Source organism: Lotus japonicus, chromosome 6 (assembly GCF_012489685.1).
Source record: "Lotus japonicus ecotype B-129 chromosome 6, LjGifu_v1.2".
Taxonomy (NCBI): Eukaryota; Viridiplantae; Streptophyta; class Magnoliopsida; order Fabales; family Fabaceae; genus Lotus; species Lotus japonicus.
Genome location: NC_080046.1, coordinates 32,461,447 through 32,475,428, shown reverse-complemented (window position 1 = coordinate 32,475,428; position 13,982 = coordinate 32,461,447). Strand labels below are relative to the sequence as shown.

Here is a 13,982-nt window from a genome sequence, read left to right as displayed (position 1 = left end):
CTTTTCTAAAACTTCAGAGAATGGGAGATCTACACGCAACTTTTTAAACATCGAAACAAACTTGGAGAATTGCTTCTTCAACCTTCTCTTTGCTATGTTAGTGGGGAAAGGGGGAAAAGGAACTTTTGTAAACTTATTATTTTTCAACTCTACTTTTCTCTCTTCCTTTTCTTTCTCTTTCCGCTCTTTCTTTTCCTCAATGCTCTCTTTTTTCTCTTTTTCATTATTCTCATCCCCTTTTTCTTTTCTCTCGCTCAAAGTTGTTCCACTCCTTAATGTAATAGCAGAACAATTTTCCTAGGGGTTAGGCACAGTGTTACTAGGAAACATACCTGGAGGTCTTTCAGCGAGTTGTTTTGTGTAAGACCTGGATTTACAGAACAAGTTTAATTTCCGACTCACGCGTAGAATTAGTGTAAGCGTGACAGGAGTTTGATATTTGGGAAAGATTAATGAAGAAGAAGGTTCAGGAATTGCTTGAGGAATGTTTCATAGTTGTTTTAGGAGTTAGTGCGAGTCGTCTGCACACCTGCCTTATGGCGAGAGTGTCCAGAATAGGCTAATTTCGCTCTTAAAGCAACGTTTAAGTGAGATTTCAAATCCTTGGAAAAATTAAAAAGTTCTCTTTATTTTTCCTTCGACCAGTGTTTCATTTCGGAACCCTGGACTGTACGCACGATAGTATTCACTTCTCGGAAGTCCGACGACGCTAATTTCTTTGCTTCAAAACCCTAAATTCAATCACTGAATGAAGAATTTTTCTATTCGGAGCTTTTAACGAAGTTTCCGTCCGCGTTGCCAATCTTTCTTCAGAACAAAGTTTTGTCGTCTGACCTTCACAACAAAAAGTAGTTTTTCGGTACAGATTAACTTACACCGTTTTTGGGGTTTTAGAGATCGTTTTTCCCTAGTTATAGAGATTTGTTTTGAGTTCTGGAATTCTGTCGCCAGAATCTCGCTTAGAATTCATCGATGAACGTGCTGCAAAAATCAGAATCGTGAAATTTTCATTTTCCCGCGATTTCATCTTCCTATAAATAGTTGAAAAATTCAAAATATCTCCTATTTCCTTCCATTGAGGCCGCGGGTTGAGGAGAGAAAAGAGGAGATGAGATTTTCGCCGAAACTTGACCGATCTTCGAGCTGTTTGTCCCTACTTCAAGGTATCGAGGTAACTAGCTTAATTCTTACCTCTGATCATTGTTTCTACTGCGTTTCTATATCTCTTTCTGTGCTCAAAGTTTCGAGCTTTTCGTAAAACTATCCGTTTTTCTTGATTTTTCACTTGGGATATCTTTTGTACTTGCCCAAGAACCTAGAACACTCGCCGATATTCGCCGATTTTGATCGAGTTGTCAAGGATCTGAAAAACTGATTCAAAACCCTTTTTGTGCACATATCGAAACTTTAATGTCGAAAAGTCGCAATCCGACTTCGTGCCTTTAGGATTAGTTGCTACAAATGTTGTTAGGAACATCGCTGTCAAATTTGTTTTCCGAAGTTTTAACTTTGAGGTTTTGAGCTTTTATTTTGGACCAAAACGCCCCTGAATAGCCGTAATTCGATCCGATCGTCCGAAAATTTTTCCGACAGTTTCTTTACCCTAGTTTTACCCTAAAACTACCGTGTAATTAATTTAGATCGAAGAAAAAGAGGCAGATCCCTTTTCCTCTTTTGGCTGAGAGCATGGTTGTGTGGGGGGGGGGGAGTTTTTCGTTTTCGAAAACTTGTCTTTTCGTACTCGATTGTTGTATTCTGAAGCTTTAATGCTTTGTCTATCGTTAATGAGTTGTATTGTGATCGAGCTAATCGATTTTGTTTGGATTTCTACTTTGTTTTCTCCGAGGTTCAGTTGAAGGAACTTTGGGTTTCTCAGAGCAATTGTGTGAAGAAAACCTAGACCACGAGGCTGGAGCAACTCGAGGTTAGGGAAACTTACTATTAGCTAAGACTGCATGATAGGCATCGACAAATTCGACTTATGCTTTACTTTGATATTGATTATGATGATGAACTAATGTTATGATGTTTTCCATAACTTAAGATCTTGAGATGTTATTGAATTGTTCATTTTGAGGCGACTTCGGAGTGGAGAATCACTGAACTGGTTATAGTTGATGTTTCGGGTTGGTGAAACAACCCTAGGCAAGTTCAAACGTGGGGTTTAAGACTTAGCCATTCGTTGGTATACTTAGACTTTCCCCGGGAATTGCTTTTGGTGGGTTTTTGGAAAACTTAGAATGAATAGAATTTCGAAAACTAGAGACTTTAGAGAATTTAGTATTCAAGAACTAAACTCATAACTTGACTAATTCAATTCGAAACGTTTTTATTAACGAATAAAACATAGGAAAACTAAAGGGGAAAATAATTGCGAAAGACGGGGAAAAGTCGACTTTTGTTGTGGGTTCTGGAGAATTGCTGGACACCAGGGGGGGTGAGCCACGGTGATGATTGAAAGTCACCGAGTACTTTAGTACTCTTGTTGTTGGAGTTGTGTTGTATTGACCGACACTAAACTCTTGGGTTTCGAGATTGGGTTTTGAGCTAAACACTTGCGTTGGGAGGACGACTCGATGTTTGGCTAACCATATTGCATCATGCATCATTCGGGGTTTGTACGATCGAAAGATTGGGCCTCGGTGAAGAACGGGAATGCTTCACGAAGGTTGGGGAATTGCCTTCATCGAAGAACACCTGGGTGTATCTTCGGCATAGCGGGCAGAGTGGCACGACCATTGATGGTTGGGGCTGATCCGACTATGCATGGGTTTGTAAGCGACATCCGAGCAGAGTTGGCGACACTAGGCCTGTGTCGTGCGGTCTCGTGGTGCCTATCCCAAACAACTATCCGGATCATATTGAATTGTATTTCACGCATACATTCACTCTGACTAGAATTGTATGCTATTTGAATTACTGAAGCATTGTTAGAGCCAATAACATGCTAGGATTATTTATATATATGTATCAACATATATATCTATACCCTAGCGCTTTGGCTTTGGTTTCATGTTTGTGTTTGGGCGGTCGGCCTGCTGCCAGATGTCGATGGCGGACTAGTTTTCGATGGTCTCTCCCTCGGGGGGGATTAGGTATGAGTTGGTGGACCGTCATGCCCCCACCGCTTGGGTGATCGATGTTGTGGGTCACCGAGCGACGTACCGGGGAAGGGTCATGGAGGACCGGACAGACGAGCGTGGACGCTTGACGAGGGGAGTGCTACGACGCATGGAGCTGAGCTTTGACTTGCCACCTTCAGTTCGCTGTGGACCAGGTACTGGTCGAGGACCACCTGCACCACCTCCGACTTCATCTTCTTCCGATGACGAGGACCCAGCCGAGCTCGAGGTTGATGTTGCTACACCTGTTGCCCCACCTCCTGCTACTGCTATCGATCCTACCGACGTGGCGTCGTCCTCGAGGCTCGTGCAGCCGAAGAGGGAGTCTGTTGTTCCATCTGCCTCACGTCGTTTTCCTTTTACTCCACCGCGTGGCTACCATGTGGAACCCCTGGTTCGGGTGGTGGAGGAGGATGTTTGATGACCCTATTTTAGTAGTGTTTTTGGGGTCATTTCTTTGATAGTTTTGAGTCTTTTTGTTGAGTCTCATGTAGTGTTTCATGCATTCTCATGCATTTTTATCTTTTCTTTAGTCTTTATTTTGTTTTGGTAATTTTGTAGTTTTATAGGGAGTTTTCTTGCATTTTAAGTAAAGTTTAGGACTTGCATGGTTTGGTTGTGTTTTATGAAGGACCTCTTATGCTAATAAGCTCTTTGAGCTTCTAGAATCTTCCTTGACTTGTTGGTTAGGTTTGGAGAGCAGAAACTGAAGAAGAAAGAAGGCCAATAAGCATGGAATTGATGGAAAACTTAAAGTGGATTGAAAAGAGGAGTTTCAGAAGCCAAAAAGCCCTTTTCAGGCGAGCTTAAGCGCCTAGGCGCTGGGGGATGGGCGCCTAGGCGCCAATTGGGTCCAGAGAGCATGTTTTTACATGCAATTGGCGCTCAGGCGCTCTGAATTGGCGCCTGAGCGCCCAGACTCGACCTGTTTGCCTATAAATAGGCTTTTTGTCATTTCTTTTGTAACTTTTGTCATTTCTATACATCCCAAAATAAGTTAGAAGTAGGGTTAGGCTCTGGAGCTTGAGGAGAAGCATTCTCCAAGTCCATGTTCCAGGTTTTATCCTTCTTTTCTTGTATGGATTCTATAGCCATGCTTGGCTAAAACCCCTTTTGTTTTGGGTTCTTTGTAAGACTTTGAATGTTTTAGCTATCAATCCTTTTCTATTCATGATGTTCTGAGTACACCCTTGAATCTCACTCCTATGCTTTATCTCTCAAGCTTGAATGCATGCTAGCTTTTTACTTTTCTATAATCATAACGATAGTTTGTTATAGAATTGGGACTTGTTGTGAGATGACCTCTTCTATACTTGCTGCTAGGAATAGAGGAAGGGTTGAGGTTTGTTGGCCTGAATTGCATGCTTAGTGCTTCTAACAAATGTTTAGGTTATCAAGGAATTGAATCTATCTTTTGATTAGAAAGGGTTTTCTTTACGAGGCATCGATAGATGACTATCTAGGCTAGAACATCAAGGAGAGACTCAGGATTAATTGAATAGGAAGGTTTGCTAAAACTGAATTTGTTGAGCAAGAACCCAAGGCAATCTCATCTCTGTTTTTCAATCGCTTTATTATTTGATTACTTGTCTTTTTACAAACTCAAGAAACAACCAATTATTAAAACTGAATTTTACTTGCTTTTCAACCTTAAACTTGAATCTTAAACTGAATTTCCACACCAATTCCCTGTGGTTCGATAATTTAAAACCCGGAGGTATTCGTACACTTGCGAATTGACCAACAATGTTCTTACTGGAGAGGTGGATGTTGAGACGGGCTTGACTAGGATGGTGCGCAGGACAGTTAGGAGGGAGGTCGTGGACTTGGACACCGAGATGATCACGGTGGATTCCGACTCGGACTCCGAGAGCAGTGGGGACAGCTACTCGCCGAGCGACGAGGGATAGGAGGAGGAGCTATGAGCAGTACTGGGAGGGTAGGTTAGGCAGCGTCATATTTTGTATAGAGCTCTGATTCGTCTTACTTTTGGGACAGGGTAGGTTCCCGATGCATGGCTTTTTGTGTGGTTCTCTTGATGGGGAATCACAGAGAGTCTGTCGGACTATAGGGGTCTTTTGTTTAGGCCATTTTGGAGCCGACTTTCTCTTGGATGACTGTACTTAAAACTTTCTTACTTACACTACTGGTTCTGTACATATTTGCCTACCGACACACTACTTTGAGGTCACTGCGAGTGCGCGTGACGTTGACGTGCAGCTGAGGCTGTACATGTATATATGTTTGTACATTAGTTAGTTTAGTTGCTGGGTTATGTCTTTATTTTCTATCGCTTTAATTAAAAGGAATCAAACGAAAAAAAAAATACCTGTTTTTCGCGTAAAGTTTATTTTTGTTGTTACTAAAGTGACACCTGGAAATCGGGGTGTTACATTTTGAGATTTGACCAACCTGGTTCTCCAGATTTTTGATTGAAGCCTATTGGTTCTTGAAATTATTGCGAGATTCATTGATGAAACTCTTGGTGGTTTGAGCCAATTCTCCCACAATGTCTTTCAAGCTCTTCTTTCCAGCTCCTTTATCTTGTTGAGGTGGTTGCCTTTGCACCTGATATTGACCCCGATGGTTGGAATATTGTCTTGAATCTCCTGATTGAGTCGACTTATTTTCCCCTCCCCAAGAGAAGTTGGGGTGATTCCTCCAACCTGCATTATAAGTATTGGAATATGGATTATTTTGGGGGTTAGTCAGTATTTTTACCTCCTCATCGAATTTTGCATCATCATTGCCCACATGACAGTCATCCAAACGCTTCACTATGGCATCCATTTTCTGAGACAACTTCTTATTTGAGGCTAGAACGGCATCATATGTCTCTACTTCTTGAACACTTTTTTTGTTCTGCCTGTCGTTGTTGGAATGCATAGCTCTGGCTGCTAGATTATTAATTATCTCTAAGGCTTCACTAGTGGGCAAAACATTAAAAGCTCCACCTGGAGCTGCATTATCTAATTTGTCTTTGGTATAATCATTCAATGAGGTATAAAAAATTACTACCTGATCAGTGAGAGAAATATTATGGCTTGGGCATTTCCTTAGAAGCTCATTGAACCGTTCCCATGCCTCATATAAGTTCTCTTGATCCATCTGGAGAAAGGAGTTGATCTCTTGCTTTAACTTCCTCGTACGGGTTGCTGGAAAAAACTTTGGCGTAAATTTCTTGGCTAGGTCATCCCATGATACAATACTGTGTGGAGGTTGAGACCTCAACCAAGATGCAGCAGAATCCCTTAAGGAAAAGGGAAACAACATCAACCTTACTGTGTCTAGAGTGATTCTCTGTTTCTTTAATGGGGTGCACTGCTCTGTGAATGTAGCCATATGAGCATAGGGAACTTCGAGTATACTCCCTCCAAATTGGTGCTGGCTCCCTAGGTGCATGAAGTGAGTTGGCACCTGGAAATTTTCTGGAACATCAGTAGGTGGAACAATACTTCCCTGAAATTCAAAGCTTATGTCAGGGGTAGTTATCTCCCGGATGGATCTCCTGACATTTTGTTCTTCTAACTCTCTGTCTCGCTGAATTCTCCGGGCTTCATAATCTGCATCATATCGCCCTTCAAATTCAGCTCGAATCCTCGCCTCAATCTGTTCCGGTGTCTCAGCCATTGTTTTTGCTTGTTTTTGCTTTCTCTATTGAGCTCGATTCTTCTGAGCAGTCTTCTCGATCTCATGATCAAAAAGAAGGGAATTACGATCAACGGTACCTCGCATACACTAGTAAACCAATGTTAGTAGCACCAGCACAATAAAAGTAACAAAAATATAAAAAAAATAAAGTACAGTCTTAAAAGTAAGAAATAGGTTCTATTATTCTAGACTAAAGCGCAATCCCCGGCAACGGCGCCAAAAACTTGATAACTCCTAGGCAAGTATACCTATTCGTTAAGTAGTAATAATTATCGAACTCAAGGATTGCGGTCGTCTAAATTAATTTAACATATTAAATAACTAAAAAGACTAAGGAAAATGTTTGGGGATGAATAATTGCTGTTGAAACGAACATAATTAATTGCAAAGTAAAGTGAAAAACAAGTATGTAGTATTGAAAACAATCAAAAGGGGAAGTATCTGAGGTAGGATTTCATCAATCTCACTTATGTTCTTAATAGACTAATTAACTCATGAATTTCCTAACTTATTTATATGCTTGCCTAAGTTTCTACGTGATAATCTCTTAACTACATAGAACTTCCAATTAAACTGCTAACACTAATCTCTTAGTTTCTAGACGAATTTAATTAGAGAATTAAAACACTTAGTTACTAGCCAACACAATTAGAAGTTACCCTTATCTCTAAGGCGTAGGCGTTCCTAATCAATTCCTCACCGGACCCCTATTTTCTACCGATTTCTCAATCGCATACAAAATAGCAAAGTTAATCTTCATGCATAAAGATTCATAGATAAAAGATGAGAAATTCATAAATAAAACTAGGATTCATGAATCAAATAGTAAATCAAAACATAAGGTCAAGAGAATCAAACCAAAAACCCCAAGTACCTACGAAGGTTTAGCCAAGCATGGCTTCCATCATCAAATAAATTATTGAAATAAAAAGAGTTATTCAAAAAGCTCAAAGTGGTGCTAGGGTTAACTCAAGAAAAGAAGGCTCAAGCTCCTCTCCAATACTTTTTTCACGTTCCAATCTGTTCTCCAATATATATTACTTCCAATATTGCAAACAATATCACGTCATATGATCTTGCTTCTGTTTCCGTTTCCAAGCACGTGATTCCTTTCTTATAAACCAAAACCTGCTGCTGCCACGTGTCATCTTCGAATTTGTTCAGACCTAAAGCATGTATTCCAGAGCACGGCGCACCACCATTCTTATGGTAGATCTTCATCACGATTGTAGCACGTGGCAGAGAAGAAAATACCAACCGTTGGATCTCCGCAGGTGCATGGCAGATTCCATGGAACAGCAGCGCCGGATCAGCTCCATTAAAAAGATAATAATTCAAAATAAAACATATCAATTAAAAATAAAATAACTTAAATCCTAATAAATCTAAATAAAAATCATAAAAATATATAAAAATACTAAAAACCACATAAAAATAGTAAAATGCATGGAATAATCATGGAGTGACCTAAAATGACAAAATATCCTAAATAATATATCAAAATGCATGGAAATTGGACTGGGCGAGCCCCTAGGGGGGCAACGCCTAGCATATAGCCCGCCCCGAGGCGGGGCCCTAACCTTAAGATGGGCCTTGGCTTCGGAGGCCCAATTGGCCCAAGAGATAGTGCCCGAACTCTATAAATAGGAGGGAGTGACCAATTGTAAGGGACCTTGGCTCATTTGATGATATGATACATGAAATTCAGCATTCTCTCTCTCATTCTCATTCTCTCTCTAGCACAATTCTCCACTCTCTAGGTATTATACCTTTCTTCAATGTTCATTGCTAGAACATTTGGCGCCGTCTGTGGGGACCGTAAACTTTCTACTCCCATTCACGTGGATTGATTGTGCAGGAAGTTATCTCTGTTGGTGATTAGGCAATTCTCTGGTCTTTTGATTTTGATTCTGTAACCGGTGTTCGTTTTCCGATCGAGTTTGCATCGTTCTTGGTTTGGATGGAGACTCGACGCAGGAGGCAGCATCATTCACCGGTGCGACAGCGAATTTCGCCGCCTCGGCGGCCTCATCGTGTGATCCTGGATTCTCCGGTACGAACGGCGGGAGTACAGCCGCCTTCTCCTCCTCCGTCACCACCACCTCCTCCATCGCCTTCACAGGTTGGATCTCTGGAGCGCTCACCAGAGAATTCACCTGCTCCGGAGCAACAACCGGCGGTGACACAGGAGCAATGGCGCCATCTGATGCGCAGCATTGGCAACATCCAACAGAGGAATGAGCATCTACAGGCTCAGTTGGATTTCTACCGTCGCGAGCAGCGGGACGATGGAAGCAGAGAAGCAGATTCCGTGGCTGAGTTCCGTCCGTTCTCGGAGGATGTTGAGAGTGTGGCGATTCCGGATAATATGAAAACGTTAGTTCTGGATTCTTACAGCGGAGATTCCGATCCGAAGGATCATCTTCTGTATTTCAATACGAAGATGGTGATAATTGCGGCGTCAGATGCGGTGAAGTGCAGGATGTTTCCATCGACGTTCAAATCGACGGCGATGGCGTGGTTCACAACTTTGCCGCGCGGATCGATTTCAAATTTCAGAGACTTCTCATCCAAGTTTCTAGTGCAATTCTCGGCGAATAAGAATCAGCCGGTGACGATCAACGACCTATATAATATTCGCCAGCAAGAAGGAGAATCACTGAAAGAGTACATGGCAAGGTACAGCGCAGCGTCGGTCAAGGTTGAGGACGAGGAGCCTCGAGCTTGTGCTCTAGCATTTAAAAACGGTTTGCTACCGGGAGGGTTGAACAGCAAATTGACACGTAAGCCGGCGCGTTCGATGGAGGAGATGCGTGCTCGCGCCAGCACTTATATTCTTGATGAGGAGGACGACGCTTTCAAAAGAAAGCGCGCGAAGTTGGAAAAGGGCGACACATCGCCCAAGCGCGCGAAAAAAGATAAGAATGGCGAAGATAAGGGGGATGGCAAGCAGCAAAGGCAAGATAAAGGGAAGGCGGCATTGAGGCCGACCAAGGAGCAGTTGTATCCACGATGTGATGATTATGAACAACGCCGGCCATGGCAATCCAAGTCCCATCGCCAGCGGGAGGAAGCTGACATGGTAATGAATACTGAATTAACGGATATGCTCCGCGGGGCGAGGGGCGCAAATCTAGTGGATGAGCCAGAGGCCCCTAAGTATCAATCACGGGACGCCAATCCCAAGAAGTGGTGTGAATTTCATCGGTCCGCCGGGCACGGCACAGACGACTGCTGGACTTTGCAGCGGGAAATTGATAAGTTGATTCGGGCGGGATATCAAGAAAATCGCCAAGGCCAGTGGCGCAACAACGGTGATCACAACAAAACGCATAAGCGAGAAGAGGAGTGAGTGGACACTAAGGACAAGAAAAAGCAAGAATCAGCGGCTATCGCCACAAGAGGAGCTGATGACACGTTCGCTCAACACTCAGGACCGCCCGTCGGGACCATAAACACCATCGCTGGGGGATTTGGCGGCGGTGGCGACACCCATGCGGCGCGGAAACGCCATGTTCGTGCGGTTAATTCTGTTCATGAGGTCGCTTTTGGATTCGTACACCCTGACATAACAATCTCGATGGCAGACTTTGAGGGGATAAAGCCTCATAAGGATGACCCGATCGTAGTGCAGTTAAGGATGAACAGTTTCAACGTTAGAAGGGTACTCCTGGATCAGGGTAGTTCGGCTGATATCTATGGTGATGCATTCGACAAGTTGGGACTAACTGACAATGATCTGACTCCATATGCGGGAACCTTGGTAGGTTTCGCGGGGGAGCAAGTAATGGTGCGAGGATACATTGATCTAGACACAATATTCGGGGAAGATGAGTGCGCCAGGGTTTTGAAGGTAAGGTATCTGGTTCTCCAGGTGGTGGCATCTTACAATGTCATTATTGGGCGAAATACATTGAATCGCCTTTGTGCTGTAATTTCAACAGCCCATTTTGCGGTCAAGTATCCGCTAAGCAGTGGAAAGGTTGGAAAGCTGAAGGTTGACCAGAAGATGGCGAGGGAGTGTTACAATAATTGCCTTAACTTGTACGGCAAGAAGAGTGCGTTGGTCGGTCATAGATGTTATGAAATTGAAGCTTCGGATGAAAATCTTGACCCACGTGGCGAGGGGCGGGTAAACAGGCCCACGCCAATTGAGGACACGAAGGCGCTGAAGTTTGGCGATCGCACTTTGAAGATTGGGTCCAGACTGACGGAAGAGCAGGAGACGCGCCTGACAAAGCTGCTTGGGGAGAACTTAGATTTGTTTGCTTGGAGCTGCAAAGACATGCCTGGAATTGATCCAAACTTCATTTGCCATCGATTAGCATTGAATCCAAGTGTCAAGCTAGTTTCACAACTCAGGCGGCGCTTGGGAGGAGACAAGGGAAAGGCGGTTCAACAGGAAGTTGACAAGTTGCTGGCGGCAGAGTTCATCAGGGAAGTGAAGTATCCGACGTGGTTGGCGAACGTCGTAATGGTGAAGAAGGCGAACGGGAAGTGGCGAATGTGTGTAGATTACACAGATTTAAACAAAGCATGTCCAAAAGATTCGTATCCCCTTCCCAGCATTGATAGCCTCGTTGATGGTGCCTCGGGCAACGAACTGCTTAGCTTGATGGATGCTTATTCTGGCTATCATCAAATCCGCATGCACCCGGCAGACGAGGACAAAACGGCTTTCATGACCGCCAGAGTCAATTATTTCTACCGCACCATGCCGTTTGGACTAAAGAACGCTGGGGCGACCTACCAAAGATTGATGGATAGGGTTTTTGCTGGGCAGGTGGGGAGAAACATGGAAGTTTACGTCGATGATATGATCGTTAAGTCAGTACGTGGTTTGGATCATCATCAAGATCTGGAAGAAGCATTCAGCGAGATCAGGAAGCACAATATGCGCCTTAACCCGGAGAAGTGCTCTTTTGGTGTTCAGGGTGGCAAGTTTCTGGGATTCATGATCACATCCAGGGGAATAGAGATAAACCCGGACAAATGCAAGGCGATTCAGCAGATGAAAAGTCCCTCTAATGTGAAAGAAGTCCAACGTTTAACCGGGCGAATAGCAGCTCTATCTCGTTTTCTCCCTAAGTCTGGCGATAGATCTTTCCCATTTTTCAAGTGTCTTCGAAAAAATGCTGCATTCGAGTGGACAGCGGAGTGTGAGGAAGCTTTTGTTCGCCTCAAAGAGCTCCTGTCATCACCGCCGATCTTGTCAAAACCAATGCAGGGGCACCTGCTGCACTTGTATTTTGCTGTGAGTGATAGTGCTCTGAGTTCTGTGATATTGCAGGAGGTGGATGGCGAACATCGAGTTATTTATTTCGTTAGCCACACACTCCAGGGCGCAGAGGTCAGATACCAAAAAATCGAGAAAGCAGCATTGGCGGTCCTCGTCACCGCCCGGCGGTTAAGACCTTACTTTCAGAGTTTTCCAGTAAGGGTGCGAACGGATTTACCCCTGAGACAAGTGTTGCAAAAACCGGATTTGTCAGGCAGATTGGTCGCCTGGTCGGTTGAATTGTCCGAATATGGTTTGCAATATGATAAACGAGGCAAGGTTGGCGCACAGTCGCTGGCTGATTTTGTGGTGGAATTGACCCCAGATCGGTTTGAAAGAGTAGACACTCAGTGGACTCTCTTTGTAGATGGATCCTCCAATAGCAGTGGCAGTGGCGCGGGAGTAACGTTGGAAGGACCAGGATATCTAGTACTGGAACAATCGCTGAAATTCGAGTTCAAGGCCACAAACAACCAGGCAGAGTATGAGGCTCTCATCGCCGGGTTGAAGTTGGCGCGTGAAGTAAAGATTGGAAGCTTGTTGATAAGAACGGACTCGCAGTTGGTGGAGAACCAAGTGAAGGGCACTTTCCAGGTCAAAGATCCTAATCTGATCAAGTACCTAGAGCAAGTGCGATATTCGATGACACTTTTTCAAGAGTGTAAGACCCGGATTTTCGGAACAAGTTAATTTCCGACTCACGCGTGGAATCAGTGTAAGCGTGACAGGAGTTTGATATTTGAGAAAGATTAATGAAGAAGAAAGTTCAGGAATTGCTCGAGGAATGTGGCGTTGTTTCTTTCGGAGCTAGTGCGAGTCGTCTGCACACCTGCCTTATGGCGAGCATGTCCAGAATAGGCTATTTCGCTCTTAAAGCAACGTTTTAAGTGAGATTTCGAACTCTTGGAAAATTTAAAGTTTCTCTTTATTTTTCCATCGACCAGCGTTTCATTTCGGAACTCTGGACTGTACGCACGATAGGTTTAACTTTTCGGATGTCCGCCGACGCTAATTTCTTTGCTTCGAAACCTTAGTTTTGAGCGAAGGATGAAGACTTTTTCTATTCTGGACATCTAACGAAGATTCCATCCGCGTGGCCAGACTTGTTTCGACATTTCCAATCTTTCTTCTGTTGGAAGTTTTGTCGTCTGAGCATCACATCAAAAAGTAGTTTTTCGGGACAGACTAACTTACACCGCTTTTGGCGTTTTGGATATCGTTTTTCCCAAATCTTAGATATTTGTTTTGAGTTATGGAATTCTGACGCCAGAATCTCTCTTAGAATTCCACGGTGATCGTGCTGCAAAAATCGGAATCGCGAAATTTTCATTTTCCCGCGATTTCGCCTGCCTATAAATAGCTCAAAAAGCAAAAATTCCTTCATTTTCTTCCTTTTGTGGCTGAATTTCGTGGAGAGCAAGGGGGGAGGAGATTTTCGCGAAAACTTGACCAATCTTCGTGCAGTTCGTCCCTACTTCTAGGTATCGAGGTAACTAACACGATACCTACCTCTGATTGTTGTTTCTGTTGCGTTTCTGAAGTCGTTTCTGTGCTCACAGTTTTGAGCTTTTTCTAAAATGGTCCGATTTCTTCGATTTCTTGGTTGGGTTATGTTCCTTACGTTCCCCTGAGTCTAAAACCTCTGTCAGTAAACGCTGATTGTGATCCAGTTGTCCAGGATCTGAAAAACTGTTTCAAAACCCTTTTTGTCTCACATTTCGAAACTTTATTGCCGAAAAGACTTAATCTGACTTCGTGCCTTTAGGATTTGTTGTCACGGATGTCATGAGGATCATTGCTGTCAAATTTGTTTTCAGAACTGATAACTTTGAAGTTTTGAGCCTTTATTTTGGACCAAAATGCCCCTGGATAGTCGTATTTCGGCCCGATTGTCCGAAAATTGTTCTGACAGTTTCTTTGCCTTAGTTTTA

At 43.4% G+C, this 13,982-nt stretch overlaps 1 non-coding gene across 1 annotated transcript; it reads left to right on the top strand.

Moving 5' to 3' along the window:
• The first annotated feature begins 6,156 nt into the window (after nt 1–6,156).
• Nucleotides 6,157–6,263, top strand: LOC130727087 (small nucleolar RNA R71). Its single transcript, XR_009015126.1, has one exon. It is a non-coding gene; the product is annotated as a small nucleolar RNA R71 (small nucleolar RNA).
• The last annotated feature ends 7,719 nt before the right edge of the window (nt 6,264–13,982 follow it).